Source organism: Dermacentor andersoni, chromosome 3 (genome assembly GCF_023375885.2).
Source record: "Dermacentor andersoni chromosome 3, qqDerAnde1_hic_scaffold, whole genome shotgun sequence".
NCBI classification, from domain to species: Eukaryota; Metazoa; Arthropoda; class Arachnida; order Ixodida; family Ixodidae; genus Dermacentor; species Dermacentor andersoni.
In genome coordinates, this window is record NC_092816.1 from 22,894,284 (window position 1) to 22,919,801 (window position 25,518).

The 25,518-nt window shown below is 47.5% G+C and overlaps 1 protein-coding gene across 1 annotated transcript in view; it reads right to left on the reverse strand.

Moving 5' to 3' along the window:
- The window catches only part of LOC126518996 (neuronal acetylcholine receptor subunit alpha-7-like), a 353,751-nt gene that overhangs the window by 38,166 nt on the left and 290,067 nt on the right, over positions 1-25,518 (reverse strand). The window lies entirely within an intron of this gene.

Below are 25,518 nucleotides of genomic sequence, written 5' to 3' on the forward strand. Positions count from 1 at the left end.
AGCCGCGGGATCCAGGAACGTTCTGCAGCATCGACAACCTTGACGTGGAAAACTGGATCGCCACGTAAGAGCATGTAAGTGCCCACAACAAATGGAATCTGAAAATTATGTTGCCTAGCTTGGTCTTGTACCTACAAGGCACGGCGAAGGTATGTATATGACAACCACGAGGAAGAGCTTAACGAGTGGAACACGTGCAAACAGAAGCTGGCGGACTTATTTGGCCGTCCCGCCGGGCGGAGGGGCACTGCTAAAAATGAACTAGATACCCGCGCCCAGACGTCCACAGAATCATACGCCTCTTACATCCAGGACGTGCTGGATCTACGCCGTAAGAGCGACAGCGATATGATAGAGTCAGACAAGGTTGGGCATGTGCTGAAGGGGATCGCCGACAATGCTTTCAACCTCTTCATGTGCAAAAATTGTGATACAGGACATCATAATAGAGTGTCAACGCTTTGAGCAGGCCTAGAGCCGCCACATTGCAACGCCGTTCGTACGTCTGCCGAACACAGCTGCGACATCCCCTTGTGGCAACAGGCTAGGGGTCCAGCGACCATCTTCATCAGATGATCTGACAGGGATAGTGCGGCTTGAAGCCATGGCTCTGCAGTCCTTTTTTCCCGCCCCAGTGAACCGAACAACTTGCCTACAGCTCCAATTATGCAGGCCATAGTCCGTGAAGAACTCGCTAATCTTGGAGTTCATTCTGCATGTGCCGATGCCGCTTCACAGCTGTCTCATACTCCAGGTCCATCGACCGGTACGCGGTATCCTGCACGCTACCGAAATCCAGCCGAGTGGCGAACCCCAGACGATCGGCCAATCTATTTTGCCTGCCGGCGTATTGGTCACGTTGCTCGCCATTGTAACAATAGTACTCTCTCGTCCCCTCTGCGAGCGCCACTCACCAGTTGTTATCGCCCCGAACATAGCGAGCGTCGGTGCCAGCCTCAATTGGCACGGCAACGGCAAAAAAGTGATGAAGTGTAGAAAGAATGACGCTCTCTTAGAATTCACTAAGTGTATTGGAGACCAACCACCTGGATCTATAGAGGAGGTTATTAAGACTATGGTTGAAATGACCACGAAATTCGCATAAGTTTTGTGAGTAGTAAAAACTGAAATGAAAAATATTGACCGATCCAACAACAGCATAAAGCAGCGCTCAAATTAGTTGCAGTCTCTGTGGGCTTTATTAATAGTATCTTTGAAGAGTTCAAGCAAGAAATTGTTAACCTTCGACAAGAGCTTTCTCGGGTGCAGAAACAAAGCCTGATCTGTCACACGGAAAACAAGCGGCTGAACAAAGAACTTAAAGAAACACGAAGGAAACTGACTGAATTGAAGGCAAAAAATACCCAGGCAAAAATTCGCCTGGGTATCGGATGGCAAAGTACTTATGCGAAAGACAGATAATTCTGGGGTGATCAATCTTACAAGTGAAGAAAATTTAGCCCATATAGTGTGGTTATATATATTTGGGTTACCTGACAGATGTATTCTTTAAAACAAAATGACTTAGACATCAAAGAAAATTCATGACTTTTGTTTGGATAAAGATACGACCATTTTTCATTGTGACATACGCAGTTTAAGAAAAAACGTGAAGCTGTTGACCTCATTCTTATCGGTGCAAAATTTCTTGTATGACGTCATTGCAACAAATGAAAACTTGGCTTCTGAACAATGAAATCGTAGATGTGCCAGGTTACAAATAGATATCCCGTCTGCGTGTGTCACGTTACCGAGGGGGCGGCCCATTTTTTAAAAAATAATCTCGGTTTTACAATACTGCCTGTGATTACATTTTCATCCAGCGATATGGAAGAGCTGTTCATGAAAATAGAAACTGAATAAATTGTAGGCTTAGTCTATAGAGCCCCCAACGCGGCCCGTGGCAGTTTTCTCGATAAAATAGAATCAATTTTATCTTGCTTACGAAGCTACCAAGATACGCAGGTTAAAATTGTTGGCGAGGAGATTATTGATGTACTTAACCAATACACAAGGATTATTTTTACCTCCTTAAATCGTTCAATTTCAGAAATTTAATATGTCAACCGACACGTGTAACAAGCACTACGGCTACTCTAATTGATCATGCATTGACGAATATCGAGTCTGGAATTGTTAGTGGAGTGTACAGTCTGCCTCTTTCAGACCATTCGCCTATTTTCAACGCATTTAATAGCCAAAGTCTAAAGAGAAAAGATGACGAGAGCTTATAACTAGATTAGATTATAAGAAGTTTAGAGATAAAATCATGCAGGCTGACTTTGACCAGAGACAGAGAGAGATAGCAAAGAGAGGAATTGCAGGGAGGTCAACCAGACAAGTGTCTGGTTTGCTACCCTACACTGGGGGAAGGGAAAGGGGTAAAGAAAGAGGAAAGCGACATAGAGGGAACAATGTGTGTACACGCAGCAAAGTACCTTGAAATCAGTCAAGGCCAAGCAAGTGCCCTGCATGCCGATACATTAGGCTGCCATGATTCTGCTGTCTGAAGCTAGTCTTAGTGCTTCCCCATAGCCGGTGATGCACGTTGAAGTCACCTGTCAAGACCAAGGAACCACTGGTCATCAGCAGTGCGTTGCAGTACGTGGCAGTATATCTTTAAAGCAAAAACCAGCTTTTTATTACTTCAGTGCGAATAGAATGCGGCAAGTACTGAATTGAGAGCACTTGCATTGGACTTCGCGCTGGCGGAGTGGGCAGGTTATTCAAGAGCATTCGAAAAGTATTCATCAGAGACCGGAGAGTCATAACCACTTGCCGGTCATCCTCGGGCAATTTTTCAGGAACCCACGCTGTGCACTCTACAGCGGTGCGCAGCTGTAGCCCTTCACATGGCTCCGGCTCCGGCAGTGGCATCGGCTGTGGCTCCGGTTGTGTCTACTGCTGTGGCTCTGGCTTTGGCTGTGGCTTTAGCAATGTGGACCAAAATGTATTGTTCTCCGCCATGACTTTCTCAGATTTAGGTTTGATTCCGCCAGGCCTAGAGGGCGAAGGAGGAGGTGTTGGTGTTGTCGGATGGAGCGTACTCTTCACAGAGGCATCAGCGTTCTTTGGAGTCCGACGGCGCCGGGAGTGTCGCTTTCTAATGGCCGCAACAGCGTCCCGTCGAGACGAACGGTCTCTCGCCATCTGCTTCCAGACCGCCTTTTTCTTCTTCATTTCGGGGCTGTCCTTCGAGGAAGCATCACGGGACCCAAGGCAATCGGTACATTTGAGAACCGTGGCTGCACAAGAGTCTGCAGCGTGGGGCTTGCTGCAGCGTGAGCAAACTCTCGTGTTCTCGCACACGGCGCTCACGTGTCCCAGCGTCATACAATTGCGGCATTGGAGTGGCCATGGGATAAATGGTCGCACAGTGTGCCTAAAGCGGCCCACCTTGGCGTGCGAAGGGAGAGTCTCGCCCTTGAAAATTATTTTCACGCAGCGGGTTGTGACGAGGTGACACACACGGGTTATGGCGACTCAATAAACGGCAGGCTTCACTAGAGTAGGCAAGTCAGCGCTGGAGATGGAGACGTCCACGTCGTAGATGACACCAGTAGTGGAACCGCTTTCCAGGGGGATGTACGAGCGGAGCTTTATGCCACCAAGTTCTGTAACTTTACTCAAGTTTCTCAGCGCAGTCTCATGTGTGACGTCTATAGCCAACACATTTTTTTTCGTGGGTTGACTCTAACGTCCATGATTTGATCTGGCGCTAACTCTCCAAGTTGCACCGAGACAGACTGGCCGTTGAGCCGTCTCAGATTGTTGGTAGCGAGTTCTGGTACAAATAGAATAGTAATGACTGCGGTATTCCGAGTTAGTCCTACCATTGGCGTGCTCGAAGGCATGGATGCCCTGGTGGTGTGTCTTGGTGTCGCCTTGCGGCTCCGCACAAGCTCGAAGGTGTCATCGGAGAAGTCCTCACTGCTGAGAGAAGAGACACTGGTGTTATCGTTGTGGGTGTTGCTCTGGAGGCCCGTACGCTTTCTAGATGCAGCCGCCGCTGAAGTCGCCATCCCCGACAGAGGCACGGGGACGACAAATTTCAGCCGCCCCACGAACCATGGCGGCTCTCCACAGATGTACGCAGAAATCAGGAGAAGACAGCTGAGCTAGAGAAATAGCGTCCTGGCTCGTAGAAACTTAGTCTTCCACCGATTTTGAGCAAATGTACAACTATAATGTACACATAGAGTTTTCCAACTTATTCAACTTAATTAACAATCTGATAACTGAATGTAGAAGTACATATACTCGAAATTCCTACGATCAGCCTATCTGTCCATGGATGACGAAACAAATCTTGGAAATACTTAAAACAAAGGAATACTGGTATAACAAATGGAGGCATAATAGGAGAAATGCTTATTACTTAGGGCAGTACAGGACATTTCGCAACAAAGTGGTGTCCATGATGAGGGTCCGAAAGAGATATTTTAATTCACAAAGTATCAGTGAATTTGCCGGTGATTCGGAACTGTGGCGAATAAAAAATGAGGTCAAAGGTACAAAAACTAAAATGTGTGTTCATCCTCCCTTTGTCGATGCGGACGCTGTTGAAGACTTCAACACGTATTTTACTACTGTAGGTCCAGCATTAGCCTCTCAGCTACCACAACTAAATGGTGAAGATCTTCCAGCTCCCAATCCAGTAGTAAATTCATTTATTCTAGGTGAGATAGAACTTAATGACATCCTTTCAAACATATTAAACACACCTAACAATAAAGCGTCAGGGCCCGACGGCATTTCTGCAAACTTGCTCAAGGAAAATATTTATATCCTAGGCCCAGTTTTGTGTCGCATATTCAATCATTCTATTATACAAGCAAAGTATCCAAATTCGCTAAAAATTGCCAAAGTCATTCCAATTCATAAAGAAGGCGATCCGCCTGACCCTTCGAATTATAGGCCAATCGCTGTTATAAGCATAAGCAGTACTGCTTTTGAGGAAATTATATGGAATCATATGAAAAAAGAAATCCTTGACAAGTACAATGTGCTTTGGCATCAGCGACACGGCTTTAGGCCTCGTTTCTCAACAGTTACTGCAGTTATCGATGCAAAATTTCTTGTATGACGTCATTGCAACAAGTGAAATATGGCTTTACAACTAAATAAACTAGTAGCTGCCGTCTCTATAAATTAAAAAAAAAAGCATTCGATACAGTGGATCATTGCATATTATGGGACAAACTAAAGCATTGTGGGTTTCGAGGCATAGTTTTCGACTTCTTATCAAGTTAAGTGAAATATCAATCTCAGGTCGTGAAAATCAATAACATAACTTCTTCCAAACAACATATTGTTACTGGAGTCCCACGGCGCTCTGTATTAAGTCCCCTTCTTTTTTCCTTGTATATAAATGACTTGCAACAAATAATTGACTCGGTAGAAATATTGATGCACGCAGATGATACATGCATTATAGTAACTGCGGATAATATTGCAGAACTTAGTCATAAAGTAAATTTAGAGTTAAAGAGAATTTCGGACTACTTTTTAGGTAACAAATTAATAATTAACACAAAGAAAACAAAATATATCATTTTTCAGTCACGTTTCAAAATACTAGACACTGCATCTTTAAACATACATATAAATACAATTTTATTAGAACAGACAAGTTCTTACCCATACCTTGGGGTAATTTTTGATAAAGATCTGCAATGGGAAGATCATATAAAGAGCGTCTGCTCTAGATTAGCATCTGGTTGCTACGGCATCACTTTAGCGCGCCAGTACTTTCACACCTCAGACTTACGACTAATGCATTTTGCTTTCATTGAAAGGCAGTTGAGGTATTGCACCGAGTGGTGGGGATGGGCGTATAAAACTATATTAAATCCGAATATCAAGCTCCGAAAATGCGCAATTAGAATTATGAATCATTTTGAGTATTACGATCACACGGCCGCATAATTCAACCAATATCAAATATTACCATTCGACCACTTACGTTAGCAGAGCATTTCACTGTTTGTTTATAGGGTTGTTATAGATTAAACTACCCAATCAACTCATCCCTATTTTACTCGTTATCACGTTGTACTAGAAATGTAACTGCAGGTCATTTTAATCTCGCACCATGTAGCAATGTATACGGAGAGCGTATGCTACAGTTCACAAGCATTAGAACCTGGGACAAGCTTCCAGCGAGAATAATTAATTCTTCGAGCTTTCCTAACGTCCCGAAACAATAGTTCCTTTCTTTTTTAAATACAGAGTAATCATGAATTCGTTGATAGATCTGTACAAAAGAAAAACAATTATATCTTATAGACTATCTGCTGCTTATTATTCTATGTAATTAGTGTTACGAAGCCTTTATGGCGTCAACGTGCGGGCAACCCAGCAAAGTAATTGTTTACATCCGTACAGAACTTACTTACATCCCCCACTCAGTGCAGCCTCATGATGGAAACCAATACGTGTGTCTCCGCATTACAAAGAATAAAGTGGCCTTCACCCTTATCGGCGCCTACATATCCCCATATAGTCGGTTCGACGGCGACCGATTGCGAGACATCCTGACGGCAACTACTGGACCCTGGATTATCACAGGAGATTTTAATGCTCATCACTTGGCTTGGGGAAGCCCCAGAATAGATTCCAGGGGCCGGAAACTTGTGGAATTTGCTTCCGACCATGAACTTTGGATTATGAACGATGGCAGTCCGACGTACTTGCGTGGTGCGAACTATAGCAGTTGCCTAGACTTGACCTTGGTGTCACGGCAACTTGGTCAAAATGTTCGATGGTTCTCTGACATCGAGACTCATGGTAGTGACCATATTCCCACCTACTTAATTATCAATGGATTTGGAAGCTTCTCCTCTTGTACTTCCCGACAAGCATATATAAGGTGGTCAACGTATAAGACAAAGGTGGAAGAGGCATGCAAAGAAGGATTTACCGGCACCATTGAAAACCTTATTACAAGTGTACTGGAATCGTCTAAGTACACATTTACATCTGCGAAAAAACGTACGGATTTTGACATGGAACTTGAGCGACTTCGAACGATTCGCAGAAGAGCCGAGAGGCGATACAGGCGCACGAAGTCAATTAATGACCTTAGAGTCGCTCGACGTATACAGAAGAAAATCCAACGTCGTATGGACAGGTTGGAGGAACAACGGTGGAAGACGTTCTGCGAATCACTTGACCCCCGCAAGCCTCTGTCTATCATATGGAGGACGGTGCGCGGCCTTGGCTCGTCTCCACAGCAACGACACCCATTCTCAGCCCTAGCCCTCCATCAAGGCCGCTCACAGGTCGATATAGCCGAAGATTTCTGTGTGAAGATTGCGGGCAGTGTGGTCACCATCAATAGTGAAATTCTGGGTGAAGTTCCTGCGACACGCTTCCCAGAATTGAATGTGTCCTTCTCACTTGAGGAATTGGACGCTGCTCTGGCCTCATGCAGGCGCTCATCGTCGCCAGGACCAGATGGCATCACCTACGCTGCTTTATGCCACCTAGGTGGAGATGGCCGAAGCAGACTGCTGGAATGTTATAACCAGTCATGGAATGATGGCGTCGTTCCTGAGCGGTGGAAGTCCAGCCGCTTGATACCACTCCTGAAGCCTGGAAAGTCGCCACTTGACCTAGCGTCCTACCGACCCATTGCGCTGTCCAGCTGTGTTGGGAAGGTCATGGAAAGAATGATTCTCACCCGCCTAGAATGGTATCTTGAGCGCCACAACGTATACCCCGATGCCATGGCTGGTTTTAGAAGAGGCCGTTCCTCTATTGACAACGTCATCGACCTAGTCTCGTCTGTACAACAGGAAAAACACCACAAGCGTATATCGGTTGCACTATTCCTCGACGTGAAAAGCGCCTATGATAATGTAACGCATGAAGCCATCCTTGATGCCCTGGAAAATAATGGAATAGGTGGACGCATGTTTCGGTGGATTCGGAGCTATCTATTCAAAAGATCCTTCTTTGTGCACAGTGCAGATGGCCGAACTGCTGACCATTACACTTACCGTGGCGTCCCTCAGGGTGGGGTTCTTAGCCCCACTTTGTTCAACCTTGCAATCCTTGGCCTTGCCGACGTTCTACCACATACAGTAAACCTTTCTATATATGCTGACGACATATGCATATGGGCCTCGGCAGTTACACGTCTCCAGGTGCGTGCACGGCTCCAAAAAGCAGTGACCCTAACATCATCGTACCTGCGTGCGCAAGGCCTCAGCATTTCGACCGAGAAGTGCGCCTTAGTCGCCTTTACCCACAAGCCCATGACCTGGTACCCCATTTCTATTGACCACCAACCAATTTCCTACGCAAAAACTCACCGATTCCTAGGCGTTATTATAGACAGAGACCTTTCATGGAGCCCCCACATCACATATTTGAAGAAGAGGCTTACTTCTATCTCCCACATACTAAGGTTTCTCGCCGGTAAAACGTGGGGCACATCCGTGGCATCTATGCTTCAACTATACAGAACGCTCTTCCTGGGATACTTGCGATACAGCACACCAGTGCTGTCCAATGCGAACAAAACTAACATCCATGTCCTACAGAGCATTCAAGGCCAAGCCCTTCGAACATGTCTGGGGCTACCTCGAAATGCTTCAACCGTGGCAACAATTGCCACCGCGAGAGACCACCCAATAAGGACCTATATAGATATCGACGCGCTCCGGGTGCATGTTCGCCATATATCCCGAGTCCCTGACCACCATCTCGCTCGATTGCCTGAGAAAAGACCCAGGGCAGCGTTCTCCAGATCAATTGCGGCTAACCGGCACTCTTTGTCTTTGAGGCACTCACCCGCAACAAGAACGCCATCCCCTATGTGGTGCTTGAAGAAGCCTCCTGTGTACCTTGCTGTTCCAGGAATAGTGAAGAAAGCTAGCCTGACCACCGCGGCTCTCAAGCAGATCACACTGGAACTTCTGCATTGTTCATACTCTAACCGAATTCATGTCTACACGGATGGTTCCGTCTCGGAAAATTCTACGGGCGCTGTTGTTCTACCATCTCAATCGGTCGTCATCAAGTTTACGACATCACACGTAACGACATCTACAGGCTCTGAACTGGCCGCTCTTCGCGCTGCTGTCGAATACATTGAAAAAGAACCGCCCAACAAATGGGCAATATTTTGTGACTCGAAAGCAGCCCTCCAGAGCTTGAGAAGTTTACGACGTGGCAATTATGAACAGCTGGTGTCACAAATCCACGAAACCTGCCATTGCGCTTCTGAAAGAGGACATAATATCATATTTCAGTGGCTGCCGGGACATTGTGGCATCGTTGGTAATCACCTCGCCGATGACGCTGCCCGACGTGCCCAGGCTGGCTCACCGACACTCCTTATACCTTTATCCAGAGTCGACGCTGCAAGAGAGCTTCGCAGTCTCGCTCGTACAATCACGTTAGGTTGCTGGCATACACCTCAGAACTCTAAGTGTCGTTTACACAGCCTCGACCCATCACTGAAACTTACATTACCAGCGAACCTTCCACGACGTGACGCAACACTGCTGTGTCGGCTGTGGGTAGGAGTAGCATTCACCAACTCCTACAGCTATCGTATTGGAATGGCGGATTCACCAATGTGCGCTACGTGCAAGTGTGAAGAGACCATCAGTCACCTTCTGTGCCACTGTTCTCGCTTCGATAATCAACGCGAGACTCTCCAGTGTGCCTTAAATAGACTGGATGACAGGCCATTTACGGAAGCGAAGATCTTGGGGGCCTGGCCTCATAGTTCAATGGCCCAGAAAGCAGTTCGAGCGCTTTTTCGCTACCTGAGGGAAACAGACTTGAGTGCCAGACTGTAGACATCCTATACCTAAGTTCTCTCTCTCCCTCTTTCACTCCCCATTCCCCTCCCCACGTGTAGGGTAGCAAACTGGACTCAGTCTAGTTAACCTCCCTGCCTTTCTGTCTTCCCTTCTCTCTCTCTCTCTCTCTCTCTAGTGTGACGCCATTGTGTAGTTTTAGTACGTATTAAAATGTCGCATTGCTTTCGTTTTGCTCATTATGTACGTATTGTAATTAAAAAATTATGTGTTTTATCAACCAGTTCAGTACTAATCAATAATTGTTTCGTTTTTTTGTGGGATACGTAAAGGATATTCATATCATAGTGCACAACGAAACTGAGAGAACTATTCTCCTGTATTTGAATTGTGCCCCTTACATTGTTCTTTCGTACTCTGATGTATGCTACTTTTTGTTCTATTGACTTCATTTTTGTTGACATGTGAATTTACACTCAAGAACCGTGTATATACATACTACTGCTCTTTTTTTATTCCTTACTGTGCTAGGATTTCCTTTATATTTATTTACTCGACTTTCAGCTAGCCTTCGGCTGCAGGCCCGACAAGAGTTTGTTACTTGTGTATAATAATATGAATATAAACATTTCATAATTAATTAATTAATTAATTAATTAATAATTAATTGATTGATTCAACAGTGAAACAACGACGCTCGTACTCCTTGTAACAGTCCCTCGTCCTCCCTCCGACCCGGAGCTGCATCGTCCCCCCCGATGCAGCCCCTACGCCCATCTCCAGATACCTAAGAGATGCAGATCCCGTAGGTATAACGTTTCAGTGACGACCCGACGGCAAAACCCCAAACAGAACTTGATGGACGTTTTAGTTGATGGCGTCAGTGTCCCAGCACTCATTGGCACTGGCGCGCACGTATCCGTGATGAGTGCCTAATTGCACCGACGCCTGAACAAAGTTCTCACACCCGCTGCATCACGCGCCCTCTGCGTCGCCAGCGGAGGAACGCTTATTGTGCTTGATATGTGCACCGCTCGCATAGGCATCGCGGGGCGCCTAACGACTGTTTTGTTTGCAGTTTTGGAACAACGCTTTTACGACGTTATATATTTGGCTTAGACTTTTTATCGTCCCATTCAGCCCTCTTTGATTGGGCGGCTAGTGTCATTCAGCTTGAACTGCCCCACGACTGCTATAGTCGACCAGTCACACAAACACGGTTATCTTCTCCTGAAGACAGCCGCCTGTCGCGTCAAGTCCCTATGTACGCCACTCTACTGTCGCTCTCATCTGCTCCTGACGGCGTCTATGTACTATATGCCACCGCTTACATACTGCTTGAAAGAAATTTTACCGTTCCCCATACCGTGCTCACTGTTACAGGCAATCGGACTTCACTCCTTATCCTTAATTTTAACTGCTCGACTCAAATTATTCCCAGAGGCATGTCTTTGGGCGACATCTCGCCTGTGAATGATTAAATGACACCAGCTTCTGACGCCGAAATTCTGTAGCCATCTACAGGAACCACTGATTCACCGACTCTCATAGACGAACTTAGCAAGATGATTGCACCTGATCGTCTCGCCAAAAGCTGCTGACCTCCGCCATCTCTTGCAAACTTACCGCGACATTTTTTGACCTGGGCGGCAGCCCTTAAGCCCGGACATCGGTGGTTAGCCATCGTATTTACACCAGAGACGCCAATCAGATACGCCACAGGCCGTACCGTACTTCACAGGCTGAACGACAATGATACAAATAAAATGTTGACTAAAGGTGTTATCGAGTCAAGTTGCAGTCCGTGGGCGTCCCCTGTTGTCCTTGTCAAGAATCGCAAGTTGACATAGATGCTGTCTATGTACGTTTCCAACGACCCCAGTGATTGGGACAGCACATTACCCTTCGCGACCTTCGCCTAGTACGTATGAAGCGTGGCCTACCCATTGCGGAGCCGGAGAAAAACTGTTGCGCGCGCGCTCGGCTGCGGCGGAGGGCAATGACATCCCTAGCGCAGCCAATCGCGCGCCTCTCTTTCTCGTCTTCTTTTTTTTTTTGTTTTCGCGCATGCGCAAGGGGTCGTACCGGAGGAGTTTTCAGCGCACAGGTGACACACGAACAGACGGACGAATCGGCTAGGCATATACCGCGTCGCTGTAAATGTACCACAATTTAGCCCAACTGATACCCAGATAAACAAGCAACGCTCAAAGCACCACGATAACGGCGAGCACAGACGGAAAAATGTGATTTGTGGCTCAAGCGCGTCGGCTGTCAATACATGACTCGAAGATTCTAGGATAATCGCTGGCGCTGCCGTGCCTTGCAGAACGTACATTATTCACGTCGCGCATGCAATCTCGTTACACAAGGTGCAGCGACAACATAAACAACGGATAAGATCGGCAACGCCAATCGAGAATGTTCTGATAGATGCAGGCGCGTCTTGCGTCGAGCGATAACATTACGAGTTAGAAAGTGAAAGAGCGATCACCGGAAAAAAGGATAAACAATGCACGAGTGTCAATATTCTCGCTCTATATCTTTAAGTATGAAATTATTTTAGCTCCTCATTACAAGCTAGATATACTGGTAGACAGGACGTCCTATATACGGACGCTGTAGAAGATGACAGCAAAGCGGCATACGCGGCCGTGGCAGTTAGAAAAGATGGAACACCGGTGGCGTGCTGCACAGTCAGTGGCGTCGAGACGGTTCAAGCTGAGGAAGTAGCCATAGCCTTGGCCGTCAGCCAAAGGGGGGTAAATGTGGTCATCAGTGACTCTAAAAACGCTGTGAGAAATTACGAATCGGGGAGGGTGACGGAGACTGCCATCCGTATAATAAACAGGGAAGGAGGACCCAGGCAGCTTGTTCTGCTCGTTTGGGCTCCAGCTCACCAGGGATTATAGGGAACGAGGAGGCTCATTCGGTCGCCCGAGGTCTCACTTACCGGTCGACCGCCGGAAGCTCCCAAATCACCGAAACTATAAACAGAAGAGAGGATATGCGCGCATACCAGGAAATCACAGTACACTACAGACTAAATCGACAAATTTACCCGGGAGCGGACAGAACGCTCAGTAAGAGAGATGAGGTTATGTGGAGGAAATTACAGACGGGGGCTTTTCCAAACCCCGTACTCTACAGCAAGTGGCATCCAGGAGTATTCAGGTCAAAGTGCAAATTCTGTGATAAGGCAGCAAATCTGGTTCATAGGGTGTGGACATGTCCGTCTAAACATGATTGCTCGCGCACTCTAGAATCCTGGGAGGCTTTGCTCCGCAGTTCAGACCCCAACTTCCAGCAGGACATCATCAGTCAAGCCCTTGCTGCTGCTGTGTCTCAAGGTATTCCGGCCGACGGCTAGGGGCGAAGGGGGGGAAGCATTTCGCTCCTGTCGTTCATTGACTGGTGTTCCTAATAAAGTTGTTCCTCCTTCTTCTCCTGTTCTCGGCGACCTTCAAGTGATCTTGAGCCAAAATCGAGAGCCGTTATCCTGGCAGCGTTGCAGAACAGAACGAGATCGACCGGCCAACCAGCGAAAACTTCAGAGTGTGCGGTCTCTGTCCCCCAACCATTTGTACAGGCCCGCATCACATACGCTAGTTACTGCCTAATAAAGTTACAAAAACATATTGCTTCCGAGTTCTTCATAATGTTCTAACCAACATAATGTTCTTCATAATATAGTGCTAACTTATAGTACGTCGAACCTTTATTTATCATTTCCAACAGCGACGTTCAAAAGGCAGGTACAGGGCACCGTACACTTGATTGTCATCTTTTGGCGGTGAGACAGCGTTGCCTGCGCTCTTTTGAACGCCGGTGCTCCGTGAGTTCCGCGGAGCGAGTTCTGTGTCGCTTAGAGAAATTTTACGTCGTCTAGAGTTTTTAAGATTGTGGCTAGTATCCTCTCCAACCGATCTGCTTTGCCGGCAGCCATTTCATGGTTACATCAACTCTCGATTACGGGAGAGCCAGCAATTGGTTTCCCTTGCATGATGGAAATCGCCCTCACTTGTGCATTCCACCCTGTTTTTTGAAGATACGCAATTGTGACGCGTCATCAGGGTGGTTAGGTAGCGCGCAACCCTGTCTGCAGCTCGATACACTGAAGGGCAGACGGCTTGTCTACGTTCTCTTGTCCCAGTGTCAGCCACTGAGGGTGTCAGCCGGCCCCATATAGGCGAAATTCATGGCCCGGAGTTTCGCAATTCGCCCACTGTAACCATCATCAGACTGGTTATGCCCACTGCAGGGCAAAGGCCTCTCCCATCCTTCTTTCTTTCTCACCTATTGCATCCCCTTTCCCCTCCCCCAGTACAGGGTAGCCAACCGGAGATAATCTCTGGTTAACCTCCCTGTCTTTCCTTTGCCTATCTCTCTCTCTCTCTCTCTCTCCAACTACCCCGGTCATGTACTAATTGTGGCCATGTTGTCCCTGCAAACTTCTTAATCTCATCCGCCCACCTAACTTTCTGCCGCCCTCTGCTACGCTTTCCTTCCCTTGGAATCCATTCCGTAACTCTTAATGACCATCGGTTATCTTCCCTCCTCATTACGTGTCCTGCCCATGCCCATTTCTTTTTCTTGATTTCAACTAAGATATCATTAACTCGCGTTTGTTCCCTCACCCAATCTGCTCTTTTCTTATCCCTTAACGTTACACCTATCATTCTTCTTTCCATAGCTCGTTGCGTCGTCCTCAATTTAAGTAGAACCCTTTTCGTAAGCCTCCAGGTTTCTGCCCCGTACGTGAGTACTGGTGCACAACCAACATGCACAAAACTGCACAAAAGTCAAGAGCAACAGTACAAAATAAGCGGGGAGAACATGAATGTGGCTTCGCTTGGCCCACGCCGGAACGTCGCCTCGTATAAGCAAACGTGAAAGTAAAAAAAAAAGTAAGAAAAATATAGTTTTCTATCGCTCTACTCTTTCTAAACAAAAAATCTTTCCAATCTTTCTGATCAACACTCATGCGACGCGTAGCAAAATTTAGACGTTCGCGAGAGGTTCACCTTCCAGTGCGTCATCGGCGCTCGCTCGCCCCGGGTTAAGATGAGCTGGTTAAGCGCGCTCGGGTCAAGCGTTGTCGGCATGTGGCGACAACGTGGTGAGAGCCACCGCGGCATCGTGGCAGTGACGGCAGAAGCAGGAGCGCCCGTCCATTGTGTCGCGAGGACGCGCACCTGTCCCTATTTCTCCGAGCACGACTGTGCTTATACGTGCGGAGATGGCCGTTCACCACGAGCGAGAGAGCTCCGCACAGGTGTGCGCATGCGTACACGCGTAACCGTTCCGACTCGGACCGACCTCCATCCCCACAGGTGGAAATGTGGAGGGGACTCCAGGGGGGAGAGCGGGGAAGGCTGCTGGTGATCGCTCTGGCATAACGGCCTCGAAGGGGCCCGACCCTCACGGGACGCAGCCTCTCTGCGGAGAGCAGGTAAGAGGCGTGAGAAGCTTAGCGCAGGAAAGAACGGAGGTTCAGTCGAGCAGTGCACCGCGGCCTGGCGTCGACCGAATTCTGGGAGAGCGCGCACCTCGAGGGAGCTACCGCCACAGCACCGGACGCGCACATTATTGCTCTCGGCGGCTGTTTATCCTGTCGCTTACAGCGCAATCAATCACGCAGCATTACGGTGCAACGCGCGCGCGAGAGAGTAATATATCTATGTATATATACACAAACACACACAAAGCAGGATTCTCGCTCGATGCTGCATGCACGCACTTGCCGCCCGATTTTTCAACTTTCCTTTCCCATGTTGTTGAATTCTCTGTTGGTGGTGGTTTTTATGTATTTTTTTTGTTTGTACCTACGTTTCGGCGTCTCGTGGGCCGTTTGGCGACTTTATTGTGCCACTATCGAAAATTTCAATCTTTTACCGCTCTCTTCGTGCATGTCGTAGGGGCGGCTCGCCTCTCCTGCCATTGTCTTCCCTTGGTGCTGCTTCGCCCTGTTCGACCCTCCGACGTCTCTTTAAAGCGTTGAGCACGCATGTCGCATAAATGTGAGGTTAAGGTACGACGTCCCTAATTTAGTCCAGTATTTTTTGTTGGCAATTTTTTTTTGCCATACCTGAGTCCTTTAAGACAGGCTGACTATTCTTCGTGGATAGATAGATAGATAGATAGATAGATAGATAGATAGATAGATAGATAGATAGATAGATAGATAGATAGATAGATAGATAGATAGATAGATAGATAGATAGATAGATAGATAGATAGATAGATAGATAGATAGATAGATAGATAGATGTCGTCGAGGGCCGAGCTGGACAGCAGTGCCTTCCATTGCGCCCTCGTGGTGTTCGTGTCGGGGTGTTCTATGTTGTGTAGCATGCACTCCCACGTAATGTGGTATAAGGTTGGTGTGGTCCCGCACCACGGGCATTCGTCCCTGTAGGCTGTGGGGTGTATGCGATGTAATATGTGTAGGTTCGTGCAAGTGCCTGTCTGGAGCCTACGCCAGGCAGCGGTATCCTCTGTCTTTAGATTTCCATGAGGTCGTGGATATCGCAAGCGATTCTCTCTGTGTTAGTTCACGATGGCTGAATACTCGAGGTCGACGGGGTTCCGGTCTTCTACAGCCGGCGTGATGAGTGCTCGGTTATGCACGAATCCTCGAGCTGCTCTGTTGGCCTGCAGGTTACCCATGGTGATAGTGTGGCGCGGTATCCAGATGATGGTTTGGTTGATGATGTCCTCAGGATCCTGCTTGAGTATTTGGGTGAGGACTTGTGCAGCAGGTCTTCCGAATCTTTCCTGTAAGAAGTTACGGCAGGCCTGCTGGGAATCCGTGAGGATCGTCAGTGGTTTCTTTGCGTGTTGGCCTTCTCGGATGGCTAACGCGATGGCCAGCTCTTCGGCTTCCGTGATCGACCAGGGGCGGGTCGATTCAGCGGAGGTAACGTGGCCTCAGCGGTCGCATACCCCTGCCACGGAGCCCTTGTTCTTCGTCTCATAGATGGCGGCGTCCGTAAACGGGCCGTGGTATGGAACCTGAATGTTTTCTCCATGTACTGGGCTTTTACTCTCCTCCTGCCGGAGTGTAGGTCAGGGTCCATGTTGCGCGGTATCGGGGCAACGTGATACCAGTCCTGGACGTGACGAGGTATCGAGCAGGTTTCTTGTATTCGTGCTGTTATAGCTTGGAAGCCCAAGGTTTGTAGGACCTGCCGGCCCGTGCGAGTTCGTGCAAGTCTCTATTGTTGCGAGACGTAACGGGCTTCTGTCAGTTCGCTGAGGACGTTGTGTAACCTTAGCGCCAATAATTTTCAGTCGATGTTCTCATCGGCAGGCGGAGAGTGGTCTTGAAAGCCATCCTCAAAAGCGTGTCGGCTTGCTTTGTCTCGGACTGTGTGAGATTGTAGTAGGCCAGGCTGTATGTGATTCTACTCACCACCAGGCTTCTGACCAGTCGGAGGGTGCTCCTTCCTTCATGCCTCTGTTCTTGAATGTTACGCGGGAGACCATGCGTGATATCGCCTTGACACTGGTTTTGAGAAATGTAAGGGCGTATGTGGCCCGCTGGTTTGGCTGCAGCCACATTCCCAGCAGCCTAAGCATTGGCTTCTATGCTATGAGGCCCCCGTTGAGGCCCCCGGTGTACCTCGAGTTTCCTTGTTGGGTCTATGCGCACTGTGTGGTTACCCGGCATCGCCAGACTCGTAGGAGCTCAGATTTCTCGGGGGAGCATTGTAGTCCCCGTTGGCTGACGTATTTTTGGATGAGGTGAGCTGAAGTTTGCAGCCGTCCTTCATTTCCAATGAGGGACCTTGTTTTGGTTCACAGTGTTATGTCGTCTGCGTAAATTGCGTGCCGAAGACCTTTTACGTCCTGCAGTTTGCTTACGAGGCCGACCATGGCGACGTTGAAGAACGTGGGGGAGATGGCAGCCCCTTGTGGTGTGCCCTTGTTGGGAGGGTGGTACACTGGAGTCTGGATCTCCCCCATCTTCAGCTCCGCCATGTGGTGGTCCAGGAAACTCTGAACATACTTGTACGTTCGCTCGCCGAATTGGCCAGTCCTTCTACCAACTCGCCCACATCAAGCTTCTGCTACACTCTAAAACAAAATTACACCCTTTGGGCTGTATCTTGCCACACAACAATAAACGTCATCTGTCTTGTCCGCATTTCCTTCCTTTAACGCTGCCAGCCCGGTACTTCCCAGTAACGACCGGCATGCGCATTACACAGCACTCCCGACAGGAAAGTAATGGGCGCGGCGTTTCAAGAAAGGAAACGCAAGCAAGGTAGATGGCGATTATTGTTGTGTAGCAGATATACAACCCAAAGGGTGTACCTGTGTCTGAGAGTGTAAGATACCTTTGTGGCTGACGTTGTCGAAAGCCCCTTTGATGTTGATTGCTAGAAGGACGTGTTCGCCACTGTGGGGAACGGTGCGGAGGACCTCTTCCTTGATTTGGAGTAGTACATCTTGTGTAGACAGGTCTGCGCGGAAACCGAACATGGTGTCCGGCAGGCGTTGTTGTCTTCTAAGCGTCTCTGCAGTCTCGTGTTTACAATGTTCTCTAACACCTTGCCGAGGCAGGACGTGAGCGAGATGGGTCTGAGGTTTTCAGTTGCCAATTTCTTGCCCGGTATGGGGATTATGATTATTCGTGCGTGTTTCCACATCGCCGGCATTGTACCTTGTTCCAAGTGTTGGTTGAGAAAGGTCGTGAGCGCGGAGGTGGACTTGTCGCTCAGGTTTCTGATCATGGAGTTCGTGATGTGGTCCGTGCCCACCGCTGTGTTACGCGTGGTATCTGCGATGACTGCTCTCATTTCGTTTTCTGTGATAGGTTCGTCCATTAGTGGGTTGGGTTGTCCTGTGTAGGGTGTTGTACATGGTTATGTGGGAACGGGATCTCCATAGCTCTTGGCCTTGATGACGTCGATGAGATCTTGTTGGCTACCTCGGTAGCTGTACAGTAACCGCTCCAGTGCCTTGTGTCCTTCTCCTTTGGTTTTGGCGGGGTCCAGGATGGCTTTGAGGATGTGCCACGTCTTGGCCGTATCCAGGGTGCCACCGAAAGAGTTGCAGAATCCGTACCAGTTCGCTGGGCCGAATTGCATGGCATATTCTTCTGCTTCCGCTATTATTTGTGCTATGCGTGTCTTCAGTTTCCTGTTGTTCTTCTGTTTTCCAGCGGCGGGTGAGGCCCCATTTGGCATCCCGCAGGTGTAGTAAGTGGGGTCCACCTCTGGGGTCTTTTCCGTTCTGGTGATTTCCTTCGTGTGTTGTTTATTCGTGGATGCAAGTCATTAATTTCAGCCCGACGAGCAGAAAAGAAAGATGGCTCGGGGTGTCAGTTCTGATTCACTTCTTCGAGTTTAACTCCGAAGAGCACGAGAATAAGCTTGTTGTTGCCATCCGAAAAAGAAAGAATAAATTAAGAAATTTTCCAGAAAACGCATTTCTTTCATGCATGGCGAAACATAATATCTTGCGGCTCACATTCGTCACGTGTACAAAACTAGAATTTGTTATTAGATAAATAGCATTGCACTTCAGTCTCAATGCAGTGCAAAAACCATGCAGTCATCATGGTTAGTGTCGGGTTCATTTTACAAAACTGCGCATCTTGCAGCAGCACACAAAACGAGCAAGTTAAACATGCACGATGACGTTTTAATATTGACACGTGGACGGGTGAGCGGGTGAGCGCTTTTCACCGTCTAACGGTGAAATCTTTTACGGGTGAGCGCTTTTCACCGTCTAACGAATGTTATCGCTCAGCGCGGGACGCATCCGCATATATCGGAAGTTTTTCGAGTGTTATTGATGGTTCTGTTGTCAGCGAAGCTTGTGTAATCTGATTGCATATGCGACGCGAATTGTGTAGAACTTTCGGGAAGACACGCGGGCACCAGCGATTACTCTGGAACCTTCGATGGCCCGTGTATAAAAGCCGGTGCGCTTGACCGGCAGATCATCTTTCGACTATCGCCGACTGTGTTCGCCGCTACTGCTGTGGTTTAAGTGTAGCGTGTTTTTGCAGGCAGAGGTTCGCCGAATAAAAGTTAGTTTCGTCATTGACAGTATTGCTACTCTGTTCTTTGCCGTCACTACTACGTGACAATACATACAAAAATGAAAGGGCTAGTTGGCCTTGCAAATATTGCCGCCAATTACTCCGACAGCGCTCACTTATCAAATGCGGTAGAGCGTCCGTCAACACTCGGCAAATATCAAATGAAGATGTGGCACGGAATCATTGAATGAAACCAGCACAGGAACAAGCAAACTTAACGAAGCATACGGAGTTGAACAAGGCGCAATACGTTGTGCGCAAAAAAATAAAAGCTTTTCAGCTGAATAAAAAAATTATGGGGTTTTACGTGCCAAAACCACTTTCTGATTATGAGGCACGCCGTAGTGGAGGACTCCGGAAATTTCGACCACCTGGGGATCTTTAACGTGCACCTAAATCTAAGTACACGGGTGTTTTCGCATTTTGCCCCCATCGAAATGCGGCCGCCGTGGCCGGGATTCGATCCCGCGACCTCGTGCTCAGCAGCCTAACACCATAGCCACTGAGCAACCACGGCGGGTTTCAGCTGAATAAGTTGGCTCGCAATAACGCTTTTATGTTAGGCATAACTTATGAGCTGATGCGTCCTGTTGAATGACAGTTTATGTTTTCCTCATCCATTGTCTCACAGAAGTACGTCGGCCTGCGTAGCTGTTTTCCATTCTTCGTCCTAAATTCCATCAAACGAGAGATTTTCATTGAAGATTTCTATAAGCTGAAACAGACTATACAGTTCAGGTCTTATACGACAAAGTAGGGCAACGTATTAAGACATTCCTCTCGATGTAATTTTGTTGCTACTTGTTGTCATTCGCTACTGCGATAGGGCGATGTTTGCGATAACGGCGGCACTCGCGAGACAACACCGATAAATGGAAGGAATCGATTTCCACACCGAACATATACTGTGCCCAAGCAATACGCGCCAACAATGTTAGCAGCAGCGAGGCGATACAGAGGCCATCGTAGTGAACTAGGAAAAGCAAACGGGGCAGAATTTGCCGTCGAGCACAGTAGTAGAGCTTGCTCCGTAACACGCTTCGGAAGCTTTTTCGGAGAGCGTTTGGTAGATCGGTAAATAAGAGACCTCGAGAAGAATAGCGGATTGTTTTTTGAGGCTTCTTTCCCAACACCGGGGTGATGGAAGAACAAGCATTCAATTTCTTCCCCTTTTTAGGTATTGGGATGAACCAAGCTGTGGAGAAAATTTCCGCCCAAACGAGTATCAAGATAAAAAAAGGAGAGAAGCAGCAGTCGTAAGACAAAACACAGCCTCACAGAAACCAGGCAACAGTGGAACGGACCGGCTGTTCAGAACAGCGATACGTCTAGGAAAAAGTGCCGTCTCAGAAAACGAGGTGAAGAAGATACGAAAAAGGAAAAGGAAGGAAAATGCTAAGTTAAAGAAGAAGAAGAAAGCAAAAAAAAAGAAAAAAAAAGAAAAGAAAGGGACCTTTTAAATGCGGTGATGAACTTTGCGATGAGCGCATCGCATTTCCGGAAGGTCAGTTGTTTAAGTGCAGGATTATGTTAAGCTCGATGCAATTAGCTTACAAGACTGCTCTTCACTGTGAAAGCGGTGCACTGCTCTGTAGTCCCTGGTGCGAACTTTATAACGAGCACGGTCCACTTTGTCGAAGCTTTTCCGATCTACCAGGATGGCTATATCAATTGAGAAAGAGAGATATAAATGGAAATAGCGAGAAATTTAATTATATAATATTGAAGAGAAACGCGGATAAGCCTGTATAATATCAAATATACGACAAACGCATCTCTTTGGTCATGGATAAACATAGCCAAAGCTGCTGGTAGGAGCAGATTCTGGCATATGTGTCTTCCCTTACCAAAATAGATGTTCACATTGAATAATCATCAGTACAGGTTCTTTTCAGCATTTTCTGGACTTATATGAATGGTTTTCCATGGGTCTATTTTGACGACGCTTCGTAAACGACAGAGAAAGCACTAAGAAACACAAATCGTCTGAACATACGCACGCCACGTATACCTAGGCGATAGGAACATGAAACGGACGCGCGCCGAGAGAGTTAAATTGCCAAGTCAAAATATATTCCTGCTCTTCTCAGAGACATTAAGGAGATTAAATGCCACGCACACACATGAGATTACTGGACATGAGTACTGGACGCTCTGAGTCCGGTGCTGGCAACCCTTGAGTAGATCATGGCTCCACAGCCACGGTCTTTTAGGGAAGAGGTCCGACAAGTAGCTATTTTTCAGTGGAATGCCCGCGGACTTCGGGCGCACCTTTCGGATTTCCGTCGCTTCGTGTACGCCAATATGTTTCCCATTATCGTCATTTGCGAGCCGAACTTATCAAACACAATCAGGCTTTCTGGATATGAATCGTTTATGTCGTCAACTGTTTATGAAAACAGTAAGGTTTTGGTGTTTATTCGCCGTGACCTCACCTACATTCATCAGCCTGTACCACCTAATGACAATAATCAATATATATGCCTGAACGTAAGGAAAAAAGAATTTGACCTTTGCTTTTGTGGGTGCCTACCTATCTCCGTCAAGTCGATTTGATCACAAAAGACTACGAGACATTCTTTCCTCAACTCCCAATTCCTGGGTCCTCATTGGAGATTTCAACGCCCATCATACACTCGGGGGAAGTCCGAAGATCAACGCAAGAGGCAGAGCTCTGGTATCTTTCGCCCCCAGTAATGAACTTTGGCAGCTGTCTTGACTTGGATTTCGTCTCACGAAGCCTTGTCAGACGTGCAAGGTGGTTTTCGGACATACAGACGCACGGAAGCGACCATCTCCCCACGTACATCAAGATCATAGGATTGCCCTCTTCCAAAATACGGGATACGATCCAAAGAGTGGACTGGTCTAAATTTCAGTCTATTATGGAAGAACACTGCGACGCCAATCCCTCTTTAGACTTGGAAGAGGCAATCAAGAGCGCGATGCAACACACTATGCGTACTCTCACATGCTCTTCGAAACTGACAGAATTCGATGTGGAACTAGAACGACTTTGAGCAATCCGACGACGTGCTGAACGCAGCTACTGACGTACGAAGACAGTGGACGAATTACGGACCGCCAGGCGCACGCAAAAGAAGATCCAGCGCCGGTTAGACAAGCTCGAATCGCAACGTTGGACTGCCTTCTGTGAGTCGCTAGATCCACGCAAGCCTTTATCGCAACTATGGAGAACAGTGCGTGGTCTCCGGACACTCCCCGTACAGCGATTTCCATTCAAGGCGCTTGCCCTCTCTCAAAAGAGATCGGAGATTGACGTGGCAGAGGATTTCTGCGCCAGATTATCCGGCCAACTCCCAGCTACCAACATTCCATCGTCTTCGAGTAGCTGTCCGCCACCACGTGATCACCGCATGGATCTACCATCTCAATCCACGAACTTAAGGCAGCATTAGCTTTGTGTAGCCGCACATCAGCGCCAGGACCTGACAGAATTTCCTACCGAGCTCTGTGTCACCTGGGGGAGCGAGCGAGAGGAGTTCTCCTTTATTTGTACAATGAATCTTGGAGAGATGGCACGCTACCAACAACCTGGAAGACAAGTCACCTTGTTCCACTGCTGAAGCCTGGCAAGTCGCCGTTGGAACTCTCGTCATATTGCCCGATCGCTTTGGTGAGCTGTGTGGGCAAAGTAATGGAGAGGATGGTCCTAGGACACCTGGAGTGGTACTTGGAGTACCACAACACCTACCCGGCTGCCATGGCGGGCTTCCGACGTGGTCGATTATCGATCGATAACGTCGTCGACCTGATCACCTACATTCAGCATGATAAATGCCGTAAGCGTCTCTGCGCTTCTTTATTCCTCGACGTTAAAAGGGCGTATGACAACGTTACGCATGAAGCCATCCTCTGTGCTCTCGCAGAGGTGGGAGTGGGTGGTCGGATGTTTCATTGGATACGGAGCTATCTCTCCATGCGATCCTTTTTTGTAAGCACCGAGGAAGGCCACACTTGTCTACATTATAGCTACCGCGGCGTTCCCCAGGGCGGTGTACTTAGCCCTGCGTTATTTAATCCAACACTAATTGCTCTCCTTGAGCACGTGCCAAGCACAGTCAGGCTATCGATGTACGCGGATGACATCTGCATATGGACGTCCGCAGTAACACGCCTACAGTTGCGAGCGAGAATTCAGAGAGCCGCCACACAAACGGCTATGTACCTCCGTAATCGAGGCCTGGAAATTTCCTCCAAGAAATGCGCACTAGTGCCATTTACGCGCAAACCCATGGCAAACTACAGCGTAATGATAAATGGGCAAATAATACGACGGGTCCGATCGTACATGTTTCTAGGTGTCATAATCGACAGGGACTTGTCATGGAGCCCTCATGTATCATACGTGAAAAAAAGGTTGACAGGCATCTGCCATCCGTTCAAGTTTTTCGCTGGCAAGACCTGGGGAATGTCGACAAGTGCCATGTTACAACTGCACAGGGTGCTTTTTCTAGGATTTCTGCGATACAGCTTGCCAGCAATAAACAACACAGATAAAACGAATCTACGCACAATACAAAGTCTTCAGGCTCAAGTGCTCCAGATTTGTCTAGGCCTGCCTCAGAGTGCTTCAACAGTGGCTACGATAGCAATCGCTGGAGACCACCTTGTCAAGACCCACATTGAAATTGAAGTACTCAGGACCCATATAAGGCATCCAGCCAGAACTTCTCGTCACCACTTAGCCTCTCTACCAGTGGACAGACCACACACATCTTTCAGCCAAACGATAACCGCATATGATGAATGATTGCCAGCTTGTTTCACTGTGGCTGCGAGACATTCGATTCCTCCATGGTGCCTCGCTCAGCCAAAAATCAACCTCACAATACCTGGTATCTCAAAAAAAGCTGATCTATCATCACCAGCCCTTAGACAGCTCACGCTACTATATTTGTACGAGTACTACCGTGATTCTACGCATATTTACACTGATGCATCTGTCCTTTCAAGCAGCTCTGCGGCGGAAATCGTCATACCAGCGAAAGCTACAATAATCAAATTTAAGATGATCCACGCGACAACATCGACGGCAGCAGAGCTCGCAGCGCTCTTTACTGCCCTTCATCACATTCACTGTAATAATATACTTAACAAGCTTGTCAAGTGGTCTTCATAAAACTCGCTTAAAATTAACCCTTCAAAAACAAAACCTATGTTTTTTTGAGCCAGAAACTAGGCCATGAGGTTAGAGCACGTCATTGGATATGGAAATGATGACATTGAAATAGTTGGGGAACACACTTTACTCGGCGTAACACTATCTTCAACTCTTACATGAGATCCACACGTTTTAAACCTACATAAAAATCTTGCGCCATCAGTGGTGCGACGTCGCGTTGTCGTGTGCTTCCTTTAAATATTAAAATTAAAATATATTATGCATTGTTTGCTTCTCGAATCAAGTATTGTATCTTGGTCTGGCTAACAACAACTAAAGTGAAGATTTAAAAAGTTCAGATATTGCGAAAGTTATACGACAGATTGTAAACGTTGAATATTGTGAATCTAGTGTGAGCTCTTCTCAAAAATTCAGCATAATTCGCGCAGAAACAATGTATGACTATCGTGTTCTGGCGTTCTTTCATCATTCAAATAAAATAATTAGGCAGTTCTTAGAGACAACGGCGAGCTTATGTGTGCAAAGGCCTGTGTTATATAAAC